We start from the raw sequence: 16328 nt of genomic DNA on the forward strand, positions 1-16328 counted from the left end.
GGATTGGAGAAAGAATGCAGTGGCTAGGCTTAGTATCTCTTGTTTCTAACCCAGTAAGAACAAGATTAATTTTGTAAAAAGCTATTAAAACATTTGAAGAGTGTCACTGTGGCTTTTACACACACACACACACACACACACACACACACACACACAATTAGGGAGAAGAGCTCTAAGTCTCCTTAACATCTTTTTGGGATAGACACACCAGTCTATAACCAAAACATACAATACAGTGTTTCTCTCCACCTTAATTTTGTAGTAAATGGTTAAAAGCCTGTAAGCAGTGTTAAGAGTCTAAATTATTTAGCCACGAATTGGCAGGAAAAGAGTTATATCTGAGGAACTGCAACAGGAAACTGATTTTCTATTGTTTAATATCTAGAAACTTCAAGCATATATTCTAGTAATCAGAAAAAAATATATAAATATTCTCATAAGGGTTTGGTGTGTGTATGTTGATGGCATTTTTGCAAGCGTTTAACATGTACTAGATTTTTATTCAGAAGTTTTTATTCAAAATATAGCAACATTATGAAGTCGGTAAAACTGTCACTCATTTTATATTTCTCTAGTCAAAGTATTTACTGAGCATCTGTTAAATTCCTGTTAGTATTCAGTAGAATGGGCAGTGGAAATCAAAGTAAAAATATATAAACTCCCTCCTTTCATGATACTAACATGAGAAGTAAGTGGTGGGGACAGAAAATAAACAAGTAAATTAATTTACAACATACCTGGAGAGAGTGTTGTGTCTCATCACTCTTACAAAAGATTTCCCAATATGTCTAAAGAAAATTAGAAAAGGAAAATGGAATAGAACACGATAGATGTGGAGCAGGGGGAGAAGAGAAGCTACGTGTGAAAGAAATCTTGGGAAAGATTTCCCTGAGTAGAGACCACTTGATCTGAGATCCACCTAATGACAGGGGATCCATCTTGGAGCATGTCCCTGGGGGCATGGAGGAACTAGGCAAATTGGGAGGACAAAAAGAATGAAGAAACTGAGGCGCAGACAGTTTAGCTAAATTTTCTCACACCACACAGGAGTATACGCTACCTGGGTTTGCCCGCTTCCAAAGCTGCCCTCTTAAACACTAAGCAATATGGCTTCTCTAGAAATGGACTTGGCAGCTATATAGCTAATATCCATAAAACAGATCAGAGAACTTCTCAGGATAAAAAGCTGTATGGTTTTGATTATGAAGACATTTAATGACTTGAACTATTGAACATTTGGGAATATCATAACTGTATGATCCAGTAGTAATGAGTCATCCTTTCATATTTATATTAAGAAAAATCCTGTAAAATGCCCTCTTACTGACAACTGCATAGCTGGCCTTAAGGCAAGGACATGGCCAGGTAATTGGAACTGCAAATTGGTCACAATTAGATCTTTTGTACTTGCATAGCAGCAAGCAATAATTGTAATTGACAGTGGGGTAGGCTGTAATTGACAGCCATGATCTTGAAGGAGAACAGAATAGAAGACAGGACAAAGGCTTAGACTGTGTTTGTGAACATAAAAATTAGTAACTGTTAACATAGAAAATAGGGTTAGAAAACTAACCTAGAAAACTAGGCATAAGCCACAAGCCTTATAACTATAATTCTTAGTATCTATCTAAGATTATAAACTTCCAAAACTAAGGAGTATGCTGATGGTCAATCCTTGTGGGGCAGTACAAACTTACCCTGGCTTTGTAGGGGTCCTAGAAATAATTTTAAGCATGAAATTTCTACAACACTGGGACTTAACGCTACAGTTTTGCTGCATTTATTCACACAGTTCTTTCTCATTTTCAGGCTCTAAGGGTTTCATGGGTCCTGGGCTCATTAATTTTTATAATGTGCCTCTGTTGTACATATCAAACTTTATTATTACCGAAACGTGAGAAATGGCACACAGAGTAGTTGTGGAATTCACTCTTTATCACAAAGCAACTGAGAAATGCACAGAAGGCTTTAGTCACTAGTTTTAAAACTGAGTCGTGTGTGTAATGTGTCCTTGGGCTAGAAACGAAGAATGTAGCACCTAAGGAAGAATGATATAATCTGCATGAAGTAAAGGGCTTAAAGAAATATATGCATACTACCTACACTTTGCAAATTTCATTGATAACATTTCCTTAGTTACGAAAAATGTATTTTCCATTTCAAAATGCATGACTATTTGGAAAGCAAAAAACTATATGAAAAAATTTACATCTAATATTTTCTCTGCAGTTATTATTTATTTCCGGGATTAAGATTGTATTGTATACACTTTTCTCTTTCCTACTTTATAGTTCAATATAACATAACAAATATTTTACCGTATCATCACAATCTTCATAAGTAAAATTTCAGTGACTGACTGTACATCATATCTCCTAATGCTGGATTCATCTTTCTCAATTTTTATGATAAATATTGCATCTGTGCATAATTTTTACATTTCAGATTATTTTGAGTTGACTTCTAAATCGGGCAAATATAAATGGTAATATTTTAAAAATGACATTCACATCCTAAAAATTAAAATATGATACAGCTAGAGTAGCACTTGTCAAATTTAAAGTGTGTGTGAAGTATTTGGAGATATTTTTTAAATTGAATTTCTAATTCACTAAGGCAGAGATGGGCCTGAGAGTCTGCATTTTAACAATGTTGCAAGTGCTGTTGATGTGGCTGGGGCTTGCCCCACACTTGGGTAGCAAGATGTGAGTGATTTTTTCCTAAATGTGTCAGTGGTAGATACAGTACAAAGTCCATGTACATCAAAGTACACTCAACACTGCTGCCATCCAGAAACAACCTTCAAATTGGATATGCGTGTTTAGGTCTATGTTCTATTTGAGGAAAATTATGAGGTAAATCCATTTGTGTTTTGTAGAAGAGAAGCCTGAGGACACGGGTCTTTGCCCTCACTTGTAGTTGGATACCCTCTTACATTTCTCCTAAGTGTTTATAGGTTCATAATTCAAAAATGAAATTCAAGTGGCAAGACCAAGTAAGGCATGTAGCACTAATACTCTTGCAGACACTACCATGAACTCTAGGCAACACGTGAAGAATAACATGAAGACACTGAGCAATGAGCAAAAGCAATGATATTCTAGAAGGAAACTGATGTTTGGAAAAAAGAGAACACAAAGTGAGTTTCTGGAGGCTACAGCTTTAAGTCTGAGGTTTGAGTCATTATCTATGTCAGGCTTGTTAAAACTCCAAAAGAAAACTCACAGCCTTTCTGCCAAGAAGCAGTGAAAATTAAAGTTTGGGTCAACCACTTCCCCCAAAGTCAGAAGACAACCTTTCAAAGGAGATATTCAGAAAGGGGAGCCCCTGAATCTGTATATTAGCTCTACTGATGTCCCAGGCTGAACCTGCAAAACTGCATATAATAAAGCAAGCACACCGCTAGCAATTCTGCTAAGGATGAAGGAAATTTTAGATACCACAATAGGAGACCAAGTTTAACAAAACACAGCTAGTGCCTAGTTTAGTTATCTACTGAAAGGAATTGAAAAAACCTAAAGAAATGGAGAAACATAACCACAGTCATGGTTTAAAAGACCAAATATTATTAAGATATCAATTTTACCTCAAATTGATCAATATCTTCCAGATACTCCCTATTAGAATCCCAGAAAACTTGATTTTAAAATTCATATGGAAATGTTAAGGACCTACATTATCAAACCAATCTTGAGAAAAATGAATAATGCTTGAAGGTTTGCACTGCATTTCTTTAACTACAGCATAGGATGATCTAATAATTATTTTACAGATACAGGTATCAATACATGAATTAAATAAATAGAGAGCTAAGAAATGGATATATACTTATATATCCACTTGATATTTTTGACAATGATATGAAAACAATCCAATGGGAGAAAGAATAGTCTTAACAAATGGGGCTGGGAGATCTGGATACTCTTCAAGAAAGCAATATACTTAGACCTTTACCTCACATTAAACCCAAATATTAAGATGTATTACAGACTTGAATATAAAATAAAAGCTGTTAATCTTTTAGAGACAAATATAGGAGAAAATCTTTGTTAGCTTGTGCGTTGGCAAAGGTTCCTCGGGACACAAAAATCAAAATCATAAAAAAATTATAAATAGATTTCCTCAAAACTAAAAATTATCATTAAAAAATCCCACAGGGGTGTCTGGGTGGCTCAGCCAGTTGAGCAACAAACTCTCAGTCGTGGCTCAGGTCATGATCTCACGGTTCACAAGACTGAGTCCCACATAGGGTTCCCTGCTGACAGTACAAAACCTGCTTGGGATTCTCTTTCTCCCTCTCTATCTGCCCCTCTTTTGCTTGCACAAGTGCATGCTCTCTCTCCAAAATAAATAAACTAAAAAAAAAAAAAATCTCACAACTTTGGCATGAGAGCATGGATAAAATTCATGAAATATGAACAGATAAATAGCGATCAAAGTGGTAGCTGATGAGGCTCCCACTGGCCCAATCTGGGACAGTGAAAAACCACAAAATTAAAAAATTGACAGAGTATAACCCTTTAAATAAAAATAATCCAGGAAACTACTGGGAAATAAATTAAAAAATAAATAAAAGTAAATAGGGGTGACAAGCTGTTTCCTATAGTAGGATGACAGCCAATAAATGAGGACATTTACACAGTCTCAAATATCTGTGCCTCGTTTACCTATGAATTATAAAGGGGCAATGGTAACTTTAAAAGGAAAGAATCGGCAGGCTCCACCTTTAACCAAGAGATCAAAGTTAACCTCAGGAATAATAAGACAATCTGATAACATTCATTTCATATGATTCACAGAGAAGGAGACAACATTGATTACATAGTACTCCCTGAGAAAATCCCAAACTGAGAGGCATTCTTCAGAACACCTAAACTGTGCTTTTCAAATTTCAATGCCATGAAACACAAAAAAGAATGAAAGACTCTTCCATTTTAAAGGCTAGAGAACCAAGATAACGAAATGCCATGCAAGATCCTTGATTAGTTCATACATGGGTGAAAAAGTCCTAAAAAGGATATGTAAAACTTAATAATAACTTCATTATTAGTATGACTACTGTTGAATTTCTTGAATTTGATCATTTATTTCACCTTGGTTTTATAAGGGAATGAATGACCTGGTTTTAGAGACAGTAGAGAGAGCGAGAGAGCCTGGGGGAGACAGAGACAGAGAGACAGCATATAGCAAATGTGTTGAAACAACTGCTGAAGGGTTTATAGGTATTATGTTATTCTTACAACATTTAAGGTTTACATTTTTTCTACCAAATAAAATGATCAAAAATAAACCCAAAATAATCTAATTCAACAAAAATTTTTCTGTTTACTTAGGAGAGATTTTCTTTATAAATGGTTTCATTTCATCTTCATCTGTGATTTAGGGTTTCCCCCAGCACATGTAGGGTTTTCTTTAATAATACCACTTATTGATGCTCCTTTTACAAACGGCCTTTTTCCACTTAGGAACAAGAATATTTCTTAGATTTTAACATCATTACACATTTTACATAGTATCTTTCCATCTCATCCATCTATCCACCCATCCATCCCTCCATCCCTCTCTCCATCCCTCTCTTCCTAACTCCCTCCATTCAATTATGAAGTTGGGGTCTAAATCCCAGATCCATGCCTTATAAGGGAGTGATTTTGATTCCTTGAGCCTCATTATTTTTATATATGTAGTGTACTTTAGAGCATAACTTTGTTATTTTTAGTGAATATTTATTCTAAATTTCTTTGTCCTAACTCTGCATTCCAGTGGCTCTTTTGAAGATTGTTCTCTAAGTCACTCATTTTATTTCCACACTGTTAATTTTATTTTGTTCAGCCACCAGTTCAAATTCCATTATTGCATACACTCCTTCCTTGAAAACTTTCCCCTATCAATTTCCATTTTAGCTCAATCTATACTCTGAAAACCCTTGCTGCTACTCTTTCTTTGAGTGTTTCTACCTGCAGCCATTCTCATTCTGAGAGGTCTTAAACATTCTGTGAGTTTTCAGATAATGCTTCTTTTCTTGTATACTGTGGCATTTTGTTTTCACACATACCATGTTGGCCTTTTTTACAGCTGACTCAGTCAAAAAGGACGGGAGAGCAAGCAGTTTGCTATTTGCTAATTAACAGAAGACTGGTTTAAGTACAATGCTCCCAATCATTCCAATGCTTCTATATTATACTGAGCTCCACCTTGCTCCCTGCCACACTTATTATAAATGAGAAATATTTTAACTTTCCCTGCAGGCTGCCCAGCACTGTATTCATAAGTTGCAATTTCCAGTATTCAAAATGGCTTCAGAGATGCCCTCACCTTGCACAGTTATTTATTTTTTGTATTTAGTTACAGAATGCTTGTAGATGATTGTGTAGGTGTTTGAAAGACAATGGCTAAGTCTTATTTGTTGGTATAGATTTTTTTTAAACCCAGGTATAAACAAAGGGAAATTATGCATTATTCCTTGACCATAATAGAATCGGTAAGTCATAAATGATTACAATTTTATTCCTCATCCTAGACCTACTGAACTTTTGGAACTAGAATTTGGATCTAAACGAAGCTTTCAGGTCTTGGCAATAAAATGACTTCCTGTCTTAGAATTTTAAAATTGAGTATTAATTATTTTCAATGCCTTCAAAGTATTTTAATCAAAATTGGTAGAAGATTCATCAGAATCAGGTAGTCTACTCATTTCTCTTATTATTTTTATCTGTAAAAAAATAAGTGCATTGCCAGTAGAATCAACTTTTGGATACAACAAAGAGTCAACTTAGAGAAAATAAGGCATATTACTTTAAAACCAATGATAAATGCCTATTTTTTCTTTTGAATTTCCTTTTCTTAGGTTTATTTTCAAAATTCATATTTTGTGTTGTGCAATAACTACAATATACAGAAGCAGGAGCATGTTCTTTATTTTGAAAATTGCTTTGAAGGTATATACCTTAAAATAAATCAAGTTAAGATATAACTTTTGTTATTAGTTTGTAGTTGTAGAGTAGTAAATTGCAGTGAATGTGGCTGGATTTATTTCTACTTTTAGGGATTTATTGGTGTTTTTTTTATGGCTTGATATATGAGCAATCATTTTAAATGTTCCATTGGCTCTTGAAAAGAAGGAGCAGTACTTATATAGGATTTAGGATGTGAAATACAGTTACACATAAAATATATTCTGTTAATATATTACTCAGACTGGTGTTTTGTTTACTTGCTTTATCAAAAACTGTAAAATTTTTTCAATTAAATTTGTGTTTCTATTTCTAAATGTATGTATTAAAACCTATGTTAAATGCTTACAGGTTTGCTACCATTTCTACTTTCTGCATACAGTGTCTTATATTTTTAGTATTTATGTATATAAACTATATATATTACATATATTCATACATTAATTCTATGCTTTTTGTTTATTTCATCAAAAGCTGGCAGGTTATACTTAATACCATGACTATGTTTCTATTTCTCCTTAGGGGTCTAGGTTATCACTTCTTAAGTTCTCATCAAAGTTTTATGCTTGTAGACTGTTATGTTTTCCAACAAAGAACATCTTTACCTACTTAAAAGCTTACCTTGAACTACACTTTCACATTGTTATAGGAATCCTTGCTTTATTCTTATTACATCTGTATTTTATCCATTTGCCTATCTTTCCTTCTATTTCTAATTTACTTTGTTTCATCCAAGAACTTAGTTAAAAGTACACAGTTTATTTATGTATATGTGTTTGTATGTCCATTTATTTTAGACTATATCCAATAATAATATTTAAAAATAAGCACTTTCAATGAAGTATAATTTTCATATAGTACAACATGCATTTCTCAGATATATATAATTTGGTGAGTTAGATGTGTAATGACAGCATTCAAGAGAGAAAATATTTTCATTATCACAGCAACTTCCCCCTCATGTGCTTTTCCTGTCCTACTCTCTATCCAGAAAAACCACTCTTTTGATTTTTATAATCACAGAATAATTTTTCCTGTCGTCAAGATTTCTATAAATGTAACCAAACCCTACATATGTAGTCTGACTTATTCACTCCAAATACTGTATTCAAGATTCATCTATTTTGCTGCTAGTATCAGTAAATCATTTCAGTAATTTTTGAGAAGCATTGCATTGTATATGTATATCATGATTTTTAAGCCAATTTTCCTTTTGATGGACATTTAGGTTATTTCCAGGGTTCAGTTATTTGAATTAGAGGCTACAATGAATATTCTTGGATATGTCTGTTGTGGACATATGCACTCATTTCTCTTGGGTATATTATGCAGAGTGGAGTAGTGCAGCCATAGGGTAGGTACATATTTAAAGCTTATGAAACTACCACATAATTTCCCACTGTGGTTATACTATGTTTAATCCCAGATATAACAGAACAAATTGCTTTGCATCAGCAGTTATTGGAGTGGAGTATGTGTATTCCTGGGGGCTCCCTGAGACCCTTTTATAAGGCCTGAAAGGTCAAAAATACTTTCATAATAATACTAGGATGTGATATGTCTTTCTAGCAATTCTACAAGCAAAGCTGTGGGAGGGTGGTACAGGAAAGAAACCTGTTCATTTAAGCATAATCTGCGTAGTGACAGCAAACTGTACAGGTAGTCACTGTATTCTTCACTGTCATAAACTGAGGGTTAAACAAAATAAAACCAAAAAACTAGAAAAAAAAACATATAACTATCACATAAGAATATCCTTGATGAAGCAGTAAAAGTTTCTAATTTTACTGAACAATGATCAATGAGTAGACTTCATTTTAATATTTCTTGTGACAAATCACAATTGTTTCATTTGGAAGTACAGTGGCTATCTTGACAAAAAATACTTTAATTGTGAGGGAAGCTGACCACTTTTTTCATGGAAGACCATTTTCACTTAAAAAAATGACTGACATTCTATTAGTATTCAGATTGGATATTTGTTAGACAGTTTTCACATTTTAACTAAGTGTGTCCTTCACTTCAAGGAAAACAACTGACTGTATGTGTTACCGGTGATGAAAGTTGAGCTTTTAAGCAAAATTTGAATTTTAAAAAATGTGTATGCACCAGTTTCCTAATGTTTAAAGATATACCTGATAAGATTGGTGGTGATATTAAGTACATGGCTTTTGGTATTATATAGTGAAATGTGTCTATGTGTGGAAGATCTGTATAACTTAGTAAACTAATATTTTCTAAATAATATATGATGTCACTAAATCATGCTTGAAATAAAGATCCATTAAAATTTCAAGATAGACAATGGGTTTTGATGTAACAGAATGTGAAAAGCTTATGACACGCGTTTCAGTTTCCTGGGACTGCTATAAGGAATTCCCAAAAGCTTGGTGACTTGAAATAACAGTTATTCTCTCACAGTTCTAGAAATCAGAAATTCAAAACCAAGGTGTTGGCAGGGCCGTGCTCCCTCTGAACATTTTATAGGAGGATCCATTCCCTGCCTCTTCCAGCTTCTGGTACTTCCAGATTTTCTTTGGCTAGTGGCCAAACTTCTCACATTTCTACCTTCATGGTCACATAAACTCTTCTGTCTCAAAACTTGCTCGACATACAAGTGATCACATTTAGGATCCACCCAGAAAAACCAAGATAAACTCTTCCTCTTATGATTCAAATTTAACCACATATTTTGCAACAGAAAGTAATATTCATAGGCTACAGGGATTAGGATGTAAATATATCTTTTAGGGAACCATCATTCAGCCAATTGCATATGGTTTTATATTCCATATTGTAACTAACATTCAAGGTATTACTACTTTCAGAGTTTTGGTATAGTATAAAAGAATATCTACATTAGCATAAAAGGCATTTAAAACTACTCTTTCCTTTTTCAAACACATTTCTTTTTTTTTTTTTTAACGTTTATTTATTTTGAGATAGAGAGGGTGTGCACATGCATGTGAATGCAAGTCGGGGAGGGGCAGAAAGAGAATCTTCAGCAGCCTCTGCACTGACAGCAAAGACCCTGATATGGAGCTTGATTGTATGAACGGGAGATCATGACCTGAGAGAAATCAAGAGTCAGATGCTTAACTGACTGAGCCAACCAGCAGCTCATACATTTCTTTCTTTCCTTTTTAAGAAGAAAAAAAAAACATTTTAAAAATGTTGTTTTATTTGAAATTTTTATTTATTATTTTTTGTAAGTCTACACCCAACATGAGGCTTGAACTTATGACCCTGAGATCAAGAGTATCATGCTCTTTGGCCTGAGCCAGCCAGGCACCCCTTCACTACATTTCTGTTTGAGGCTTGATTTTCCTCAGCTACATCAGCCAACAAAACTTGTCACGATAGACCGAATGAAGAAACAAATATGAGAATGCAGCTTCTAGTAGCCATGTGTTAAAAGATTTATAAAAGTGTAAAACTAAATCACGACTGTCACCAAATATTTTTTGTTTTATTTTGGAAAATACAGTAATTTTTCAAGGATATGTTACCTAAAATTTACAGGGTTTGTTAAACTTTAAATGCGTTAATAAATATAGTTTTTAAAATTTCATTTTTAGTTTCTAATCTGGTAAATAGTGATAGATAAATACACATTATGGAAAGGTCTGGGGTTTTCACTTATTTTTAAGAGTGTAAAGTAATTCTGAGACTATAAGTTTGAAAAGCACTACCCTACGTCTTTGACAACATTTGTTGCTATTTTAATTTTGCCATTGTAGTGGCTGGGGAACTATATGGTTTCAATTTGCCTTATCTTGATGACAAGTTACATCAAGTACATTATTGATTAATTTGTATCTTTTATTAAAATGTATTTCTTTCTAATTCCTTTCAATAATTGCTTTGACCTAATTGACATTTAAAAGTGCATTGCTTAATTTTCAGATAATTAAGGATTACACAAATATATATCAATATATTATTATTGATATTTACTTTATTATGTTGTCATCAGAGAACATACACTATATGATTTCATCTTCTGAAATTTATTGAGACATAGTTTTTGGCCCTGCCTGTGGTCTATCTAGGTGAATGTTCTATCTCACTTTAAAGGAATGGGTATTGTAAAGTGTATTTCTCTGGGCTCCAGCTTTCTATCCTTCAATTAATCCTCCATACTTTCCTAAAAAGGTCTTCTCATGATTCACCTTTCTTTAAAAATTACCCGTGGCTCTTTAATGCCAGGTCCCACAGAGATCTTCACCTACTTTTTCAGATTTATCTCTAGTTTTACTAACTGTGTATTTGAGGTATTCCTTGAATGTGCCACTGCATGCACCCTTCTGGACCTTTCCAACACAGCTCTGTGTACTTTTGAGTACCCTTTCTTCCTCATATACCTTCTAAGCCTCACACCCAAGACTGTGACTTACATAAATATTAGCTTATTTGGGGGATGATGTTCTTTAAATCTTCACTAGTCTCTCTTATTTTATTTTATTTTTACTTGTTTTATGACTAATGAAGACAGAATTGTGAAAACCTCCACGTGTAATTGTGGACTTGTTTATGTCTCCCTGTAGTTCTGTCCATTTGCTTCATGTACTTTGCATACAATTGGGTTATTATATTTATTCCTTCTTCTTCCTTTGTGCTATTGTTGTCATATATTTTATTTCTATATGTTACAAAATGCCTCCAAAATTATATATATAATTGAGTGTACACACACACACAAACACACACACACACAAAGATATAAAAACTAAGAAACTAATATATTTTCAAACTAAGAAAAGAAATAGTCATTTAAATTTGTGTATGTGGTTATTTCTGGTGCTGTTCATTTCTTCCTATAAATATGATTTTTCATCTAGTATCATTAATTTTTCAGCTGAAATATTATTTAGCATTTATCTTAGCACATTTCCCTTATGCTGGTGAAAATTTTCCCAGCTTTATTTTATCTTACAATATATTAATTTCACTTCTTCTTGAAAGTTATTTTTGTTGCATATAGAATTCTACATTAATAGATTCCTTTTTTTTTTCCTGTCAGCACTTTAAAGATGTTATTGTATTGTCTTTTGGAGTCTTTGTTTCTGATGAAAAGTCAACATTATCTGTATCCCTTTTCCTTTATGAACAAACGAAATATGTGTCTTTTACTGTCAGTTATTTTAACATTTTCTCTTTATCTTTGCTTTTTGGCATATTCAATTTTGATATGTTTTTGTTTCTATTTCTACTACTTAGGATTTTCTGAACTTCTTAAATCTGTAAATTCATATTTTTCAGTAAATTTGGAAAATGTTCAGCCTTGTGTCTTCAAATATTTTTTCTTCCCCATTTTTTCTAGCCTTCTGTGATTCTACTCATACATAAGTTACAATGCTTGATTTTGTACCACATGTCACTAAGATTCTGCTTATTTTCTTACAATCTTTATTTTCTTTGTTTAATTTCTAATGACCTTTCTAGAAGTTCAATCACATTTTTTTTCTAATGTGGACAATGTTCAGTTATGTCCATGAACATTATTTTTCAAATATTTTATTTTTTTAAATTCTAAAATATTCATTTGGCTTTTCATTTTTCATGGTATAATTTTTCTAATGTGGTTTCTCATTTTATTAATTCTGTCCTCTTATAAATTTTTAAACATATTTATAATAGCTACTAAATTCTACCTCTGGGACATGTGTTGCTCTGTTTCTATTGACTGCTTTTTTCCCCTCCAGATTATTTGCCATTTTCCTAATGTTTTGTACATGTAGTAATATTTTATTGTATACTTGGCATTGTGAATGATACATTGTAGGGGCTTTGGGTTTTGTCTACCTCTAAAGATTACAGAATTTCATATTCACAAGCAGTTAAATTACTGAAAGATCACTTTGATCCTATAGGAGTTTGTTTTTAGGTTTAATTATGATGGGTACATTGTTTTGTTCTTACTGTAAGGTATATAGGTCTTAGTCTTGAGCTAACTTGCAAGACCTAACATGACCAAGGGAAAGACCACATTGCTCAGTAAGCAATACCAACTTGATGGAACTGGATTTTGGAACTCTGTCTTCCTAGAATCACCTGTTGAAATATCAGCCTCTAACCCTGTGTAATTTTTTTTTCTGGGCTTCTTGAATCTTCTCTCTGTAGACACACCATTAAATACTGTCCAGGAATCTGAAGGAGTTTTGTGCAGGGTTTGGGGGTTCCCCTCTGTGGATTTCTAAGAATTTTCTCCAATTTCTAGCTACTCTGTACCAAGCTCTGTCTCCGTAGCTCATTCCTGTTTGAATTCTAATCTCATTCTATGGTATAAAACTAGGAAATACTTTTAAGAAAAAAGCTATTTAAATAGTTCTCAAAAATTGTGTCCTTTATAGTTTCTGCCTGTTTTTGTTTGCTCATTGGTAGCTTTATTTTATTTTAGCTGAATTTGTTTGCTTATTGATGGTTTATTTTAATATTTTGTGCAGAATTTATACATGTTAATGATCACAAGATTAATACAACACAACCTTATCTGTCATTTCCAGAATTGGAGCTTCCTTATTAGAATAATTTTTATGTTAATACGAATATTTACCTAATTACCAAAGACAGTAACACAAATTTGTGATCTGTCATATTATTTCATGTTTTCTGTTTTACATACTTTTTGATATGTTTGAGATTTTCAGTCTAATTTGTTTTTTTTTTTTCCTCTAAGAACTTGGCAGATACCGAGAATAAAAAGTTCCCATAAACTTACGAAAAGATGGATTATTTGGTACTCATAATACAAGTAGCATCATAATCAGTTTTAAAGCTGTTCAATCATCACATATTACCAGTTAAAATATCAATGACAGCCTCTTGCTACAAAAGTCAACCAATCAAGACAGATTCAGTCCAAAATATACATGACTGACTGCCAAGCAATCAAAAGCAATCTCACCAAAGTAACCAGGATTTTACTGATGATTTCAACTAATATACACCTCTGAAAATCCACAGATCTCTGAATTCAATGCTTTCTAAGAACTCTACATATGACCAGCAATCTACTCAGGAGAGACTGTGGGTAGTCATCAACATTCTTCTTTACTATAATATGCAATAAATTCAGTTTTTAATAATAAAAAAATAATTTAGCCATTCAGTAGTGGTCATGCCATCCTTTAGCACCATAGAACCTGTTCCTAATTCTACTGATTGTTACAATTATATACCTCTATCATTGTCAGAATTAATTCTCCCTCCTTCTCCATCTCCATTCTAGTGTTGAACTACCAGGTATTTTTTTGGGGGGGATAAAGAAGAAAGGAGAGGGTTTCAATACCATCAGGATTCTACAAACAGTGGAGCACAGAGTCTGAAGTCTCAGAGCTCAGTGTCTAGCAGTGCTCTAGTGAGGATTAGGGCAAATCCCCAGGAGCAGGCAGTTGGGTCTGAGGGGTCCATGTGCCACATGAGGAGAAGCAGTTTTACTGGTTGGAGTGCATTTGGTAGAGGCCATATGGCCTCCCAACAGGAAAGGGTCCCAGCAGACCCAGGAGAGCAGCCATGTTTCCTGGTATTGGGACAAAGACATGGATGGAACTTGAGGGTGTTATGCTGAGCAAAATGTCAGGCAGAGAAGGACAGATACCATATGCTTGCTCATATAGGTGTAGTAGGAGGAACTTAATGGAGGACCATGAGGGAGAAGAAGGGGAAAAATAGTTGGGGACAGGGAGGGAGGCAAACCATGAGAGACTCTTGAATGTTGAGAACCGACTGAGGGTTGATGGGGTTGGGGGAGAGGGAAAGGGGGATGATGGGCATGGAGAAGGGCATGAGCACTGGGTATTATATGGAAACCAACTTGACAGTAAACTATTTAAAAAAAAGAAAAAAGTGTGTTGAAAGCCGACACCAGCTGTGTGGTGTGATTTGCTATAATCTCTGAACCTTTGCTGCTGTGAGATCACACAAATGTTTTCTGAGGCAAGTCGGCACTCAGCCATTGCTCAGCAAGACTTTCCCACAGAGAGTTGTCTGGGGTCCAAGCCACATGAATCTCTGAAGGCTGGGGTTTTGAAACACAACCCCATTTGAGATAAAACTCTGGAAGGAGGTGCCACCTGGCAGGTAGAAAGCTTGGATACAGACAAGATATAGGTGAGAAGTGGACAGAGACCTGAGACAAAGGAGGGGTGCTTGATCAAAGGTCAGTGAACATGTGAAGTGCCTGTGGCAGAGATCAGGGAGCCGGGTAAAGCCATCTCCATCTCTCCCGTGCATGCTCATTGATCCACACCAATAAGCTGAGCATCACCACCTAGTGGAGAACTGAACCATTACACCAAGCCCCATTCAACTTTGCCCTACAAGCATGTCTCCTAGAAAACATGCACAAGCCACTCCATCTGCTTAGTGTAAGGACTACAGAGCGCTTCACAGTTCCAGTTTTAGTGGAAAGTAGATGTAATTTCATTCGGGTTTCATTCTTTTTGCTGGTTCATTTATTACTTCCTTTCCTTTCCTTCTGTTTTTACTTGTTTTCTATTTAATAATTTTTTTAAATATTTTTATTTATTTCTAGGAGAGAGAGAGAGAGACAGCGTGAGCAGGGGAGGGCCAGAGAGAGAGGGAGTCACAGACTGAAACAGGCTCCAGGCTCCGAGCTGGCAGTCAGCACAGAGCCCGACACGGGGCTTAAACCCACGAACCGCGAGATCATGACCTGAGCAAAAGTCGGACGCTTAACCGACTAAGCCACCCAGGTGCCCCTGTTTTTACTTGTTTTCTTGCTTTCTTTTATTTTCCTTTTTTTCTTCCTCATTCTTGGATACAGAAAGAGAAATTTTTAATTTTTACTTTATTTCCTTTACATTTTTATTCTATTTCATTTTCTTCATTTAATTGTATTCTATTTTATTATATAATTTTTAAATTTTTCCTACCTTTCCCCCCTTTCTTTTCCTTTTTTTCTCTCTTCTGTCAGGCCTCCTTCAACAAGCAGACCAAGACATACCTAGGATCTGACTTCTTTTATTTGATTTTTTTTGCTTTTAATTTTTTAATTTTTTATTTTATTAATTTTTTTCTTCCTAAAAAAATGATAAAACAAAGGAATTTACCCCAAAAGAAAGAAAAGGAAAAATGACAGTCAGGGGCTTAAGCAACAGACATAAGCAAAATGCTTGAACTAGAATTCAGAACCATGATAATAAAAATACTAGCTGAGGTTGAAAAAAGCATAGGAGACACCAGGGAATCCCTATCTTCAGAGATAAAAGAAATTAAATCTAGTCAGACCATAATTAAAAATTCCATAACCAAGTGCAATCTCAAATGAATGTTACAACGGTAAGGATGGATGAAGCAGAGTAGCAAATTAGAAATTTAGCAGATAAAATTACAAAGTATAAAGCAGAAAAAAGA

Source organism: Hyaena hyaena, unplaced genomic scaffold (assembly GCF_003009895.1).
Source record: "Hyaena hyaena isolate Hyena2069 unplaced genomic scaffold, ASM300989v1 scaffold_845, whole genome shotgun sequence".
Classification (NCBI taxonomy): Eukaryota; Metazoa; Chordata; class Mammalia; order Carnivora; family Hyaenidae; genus Hyaena; species Hyaena hyaena.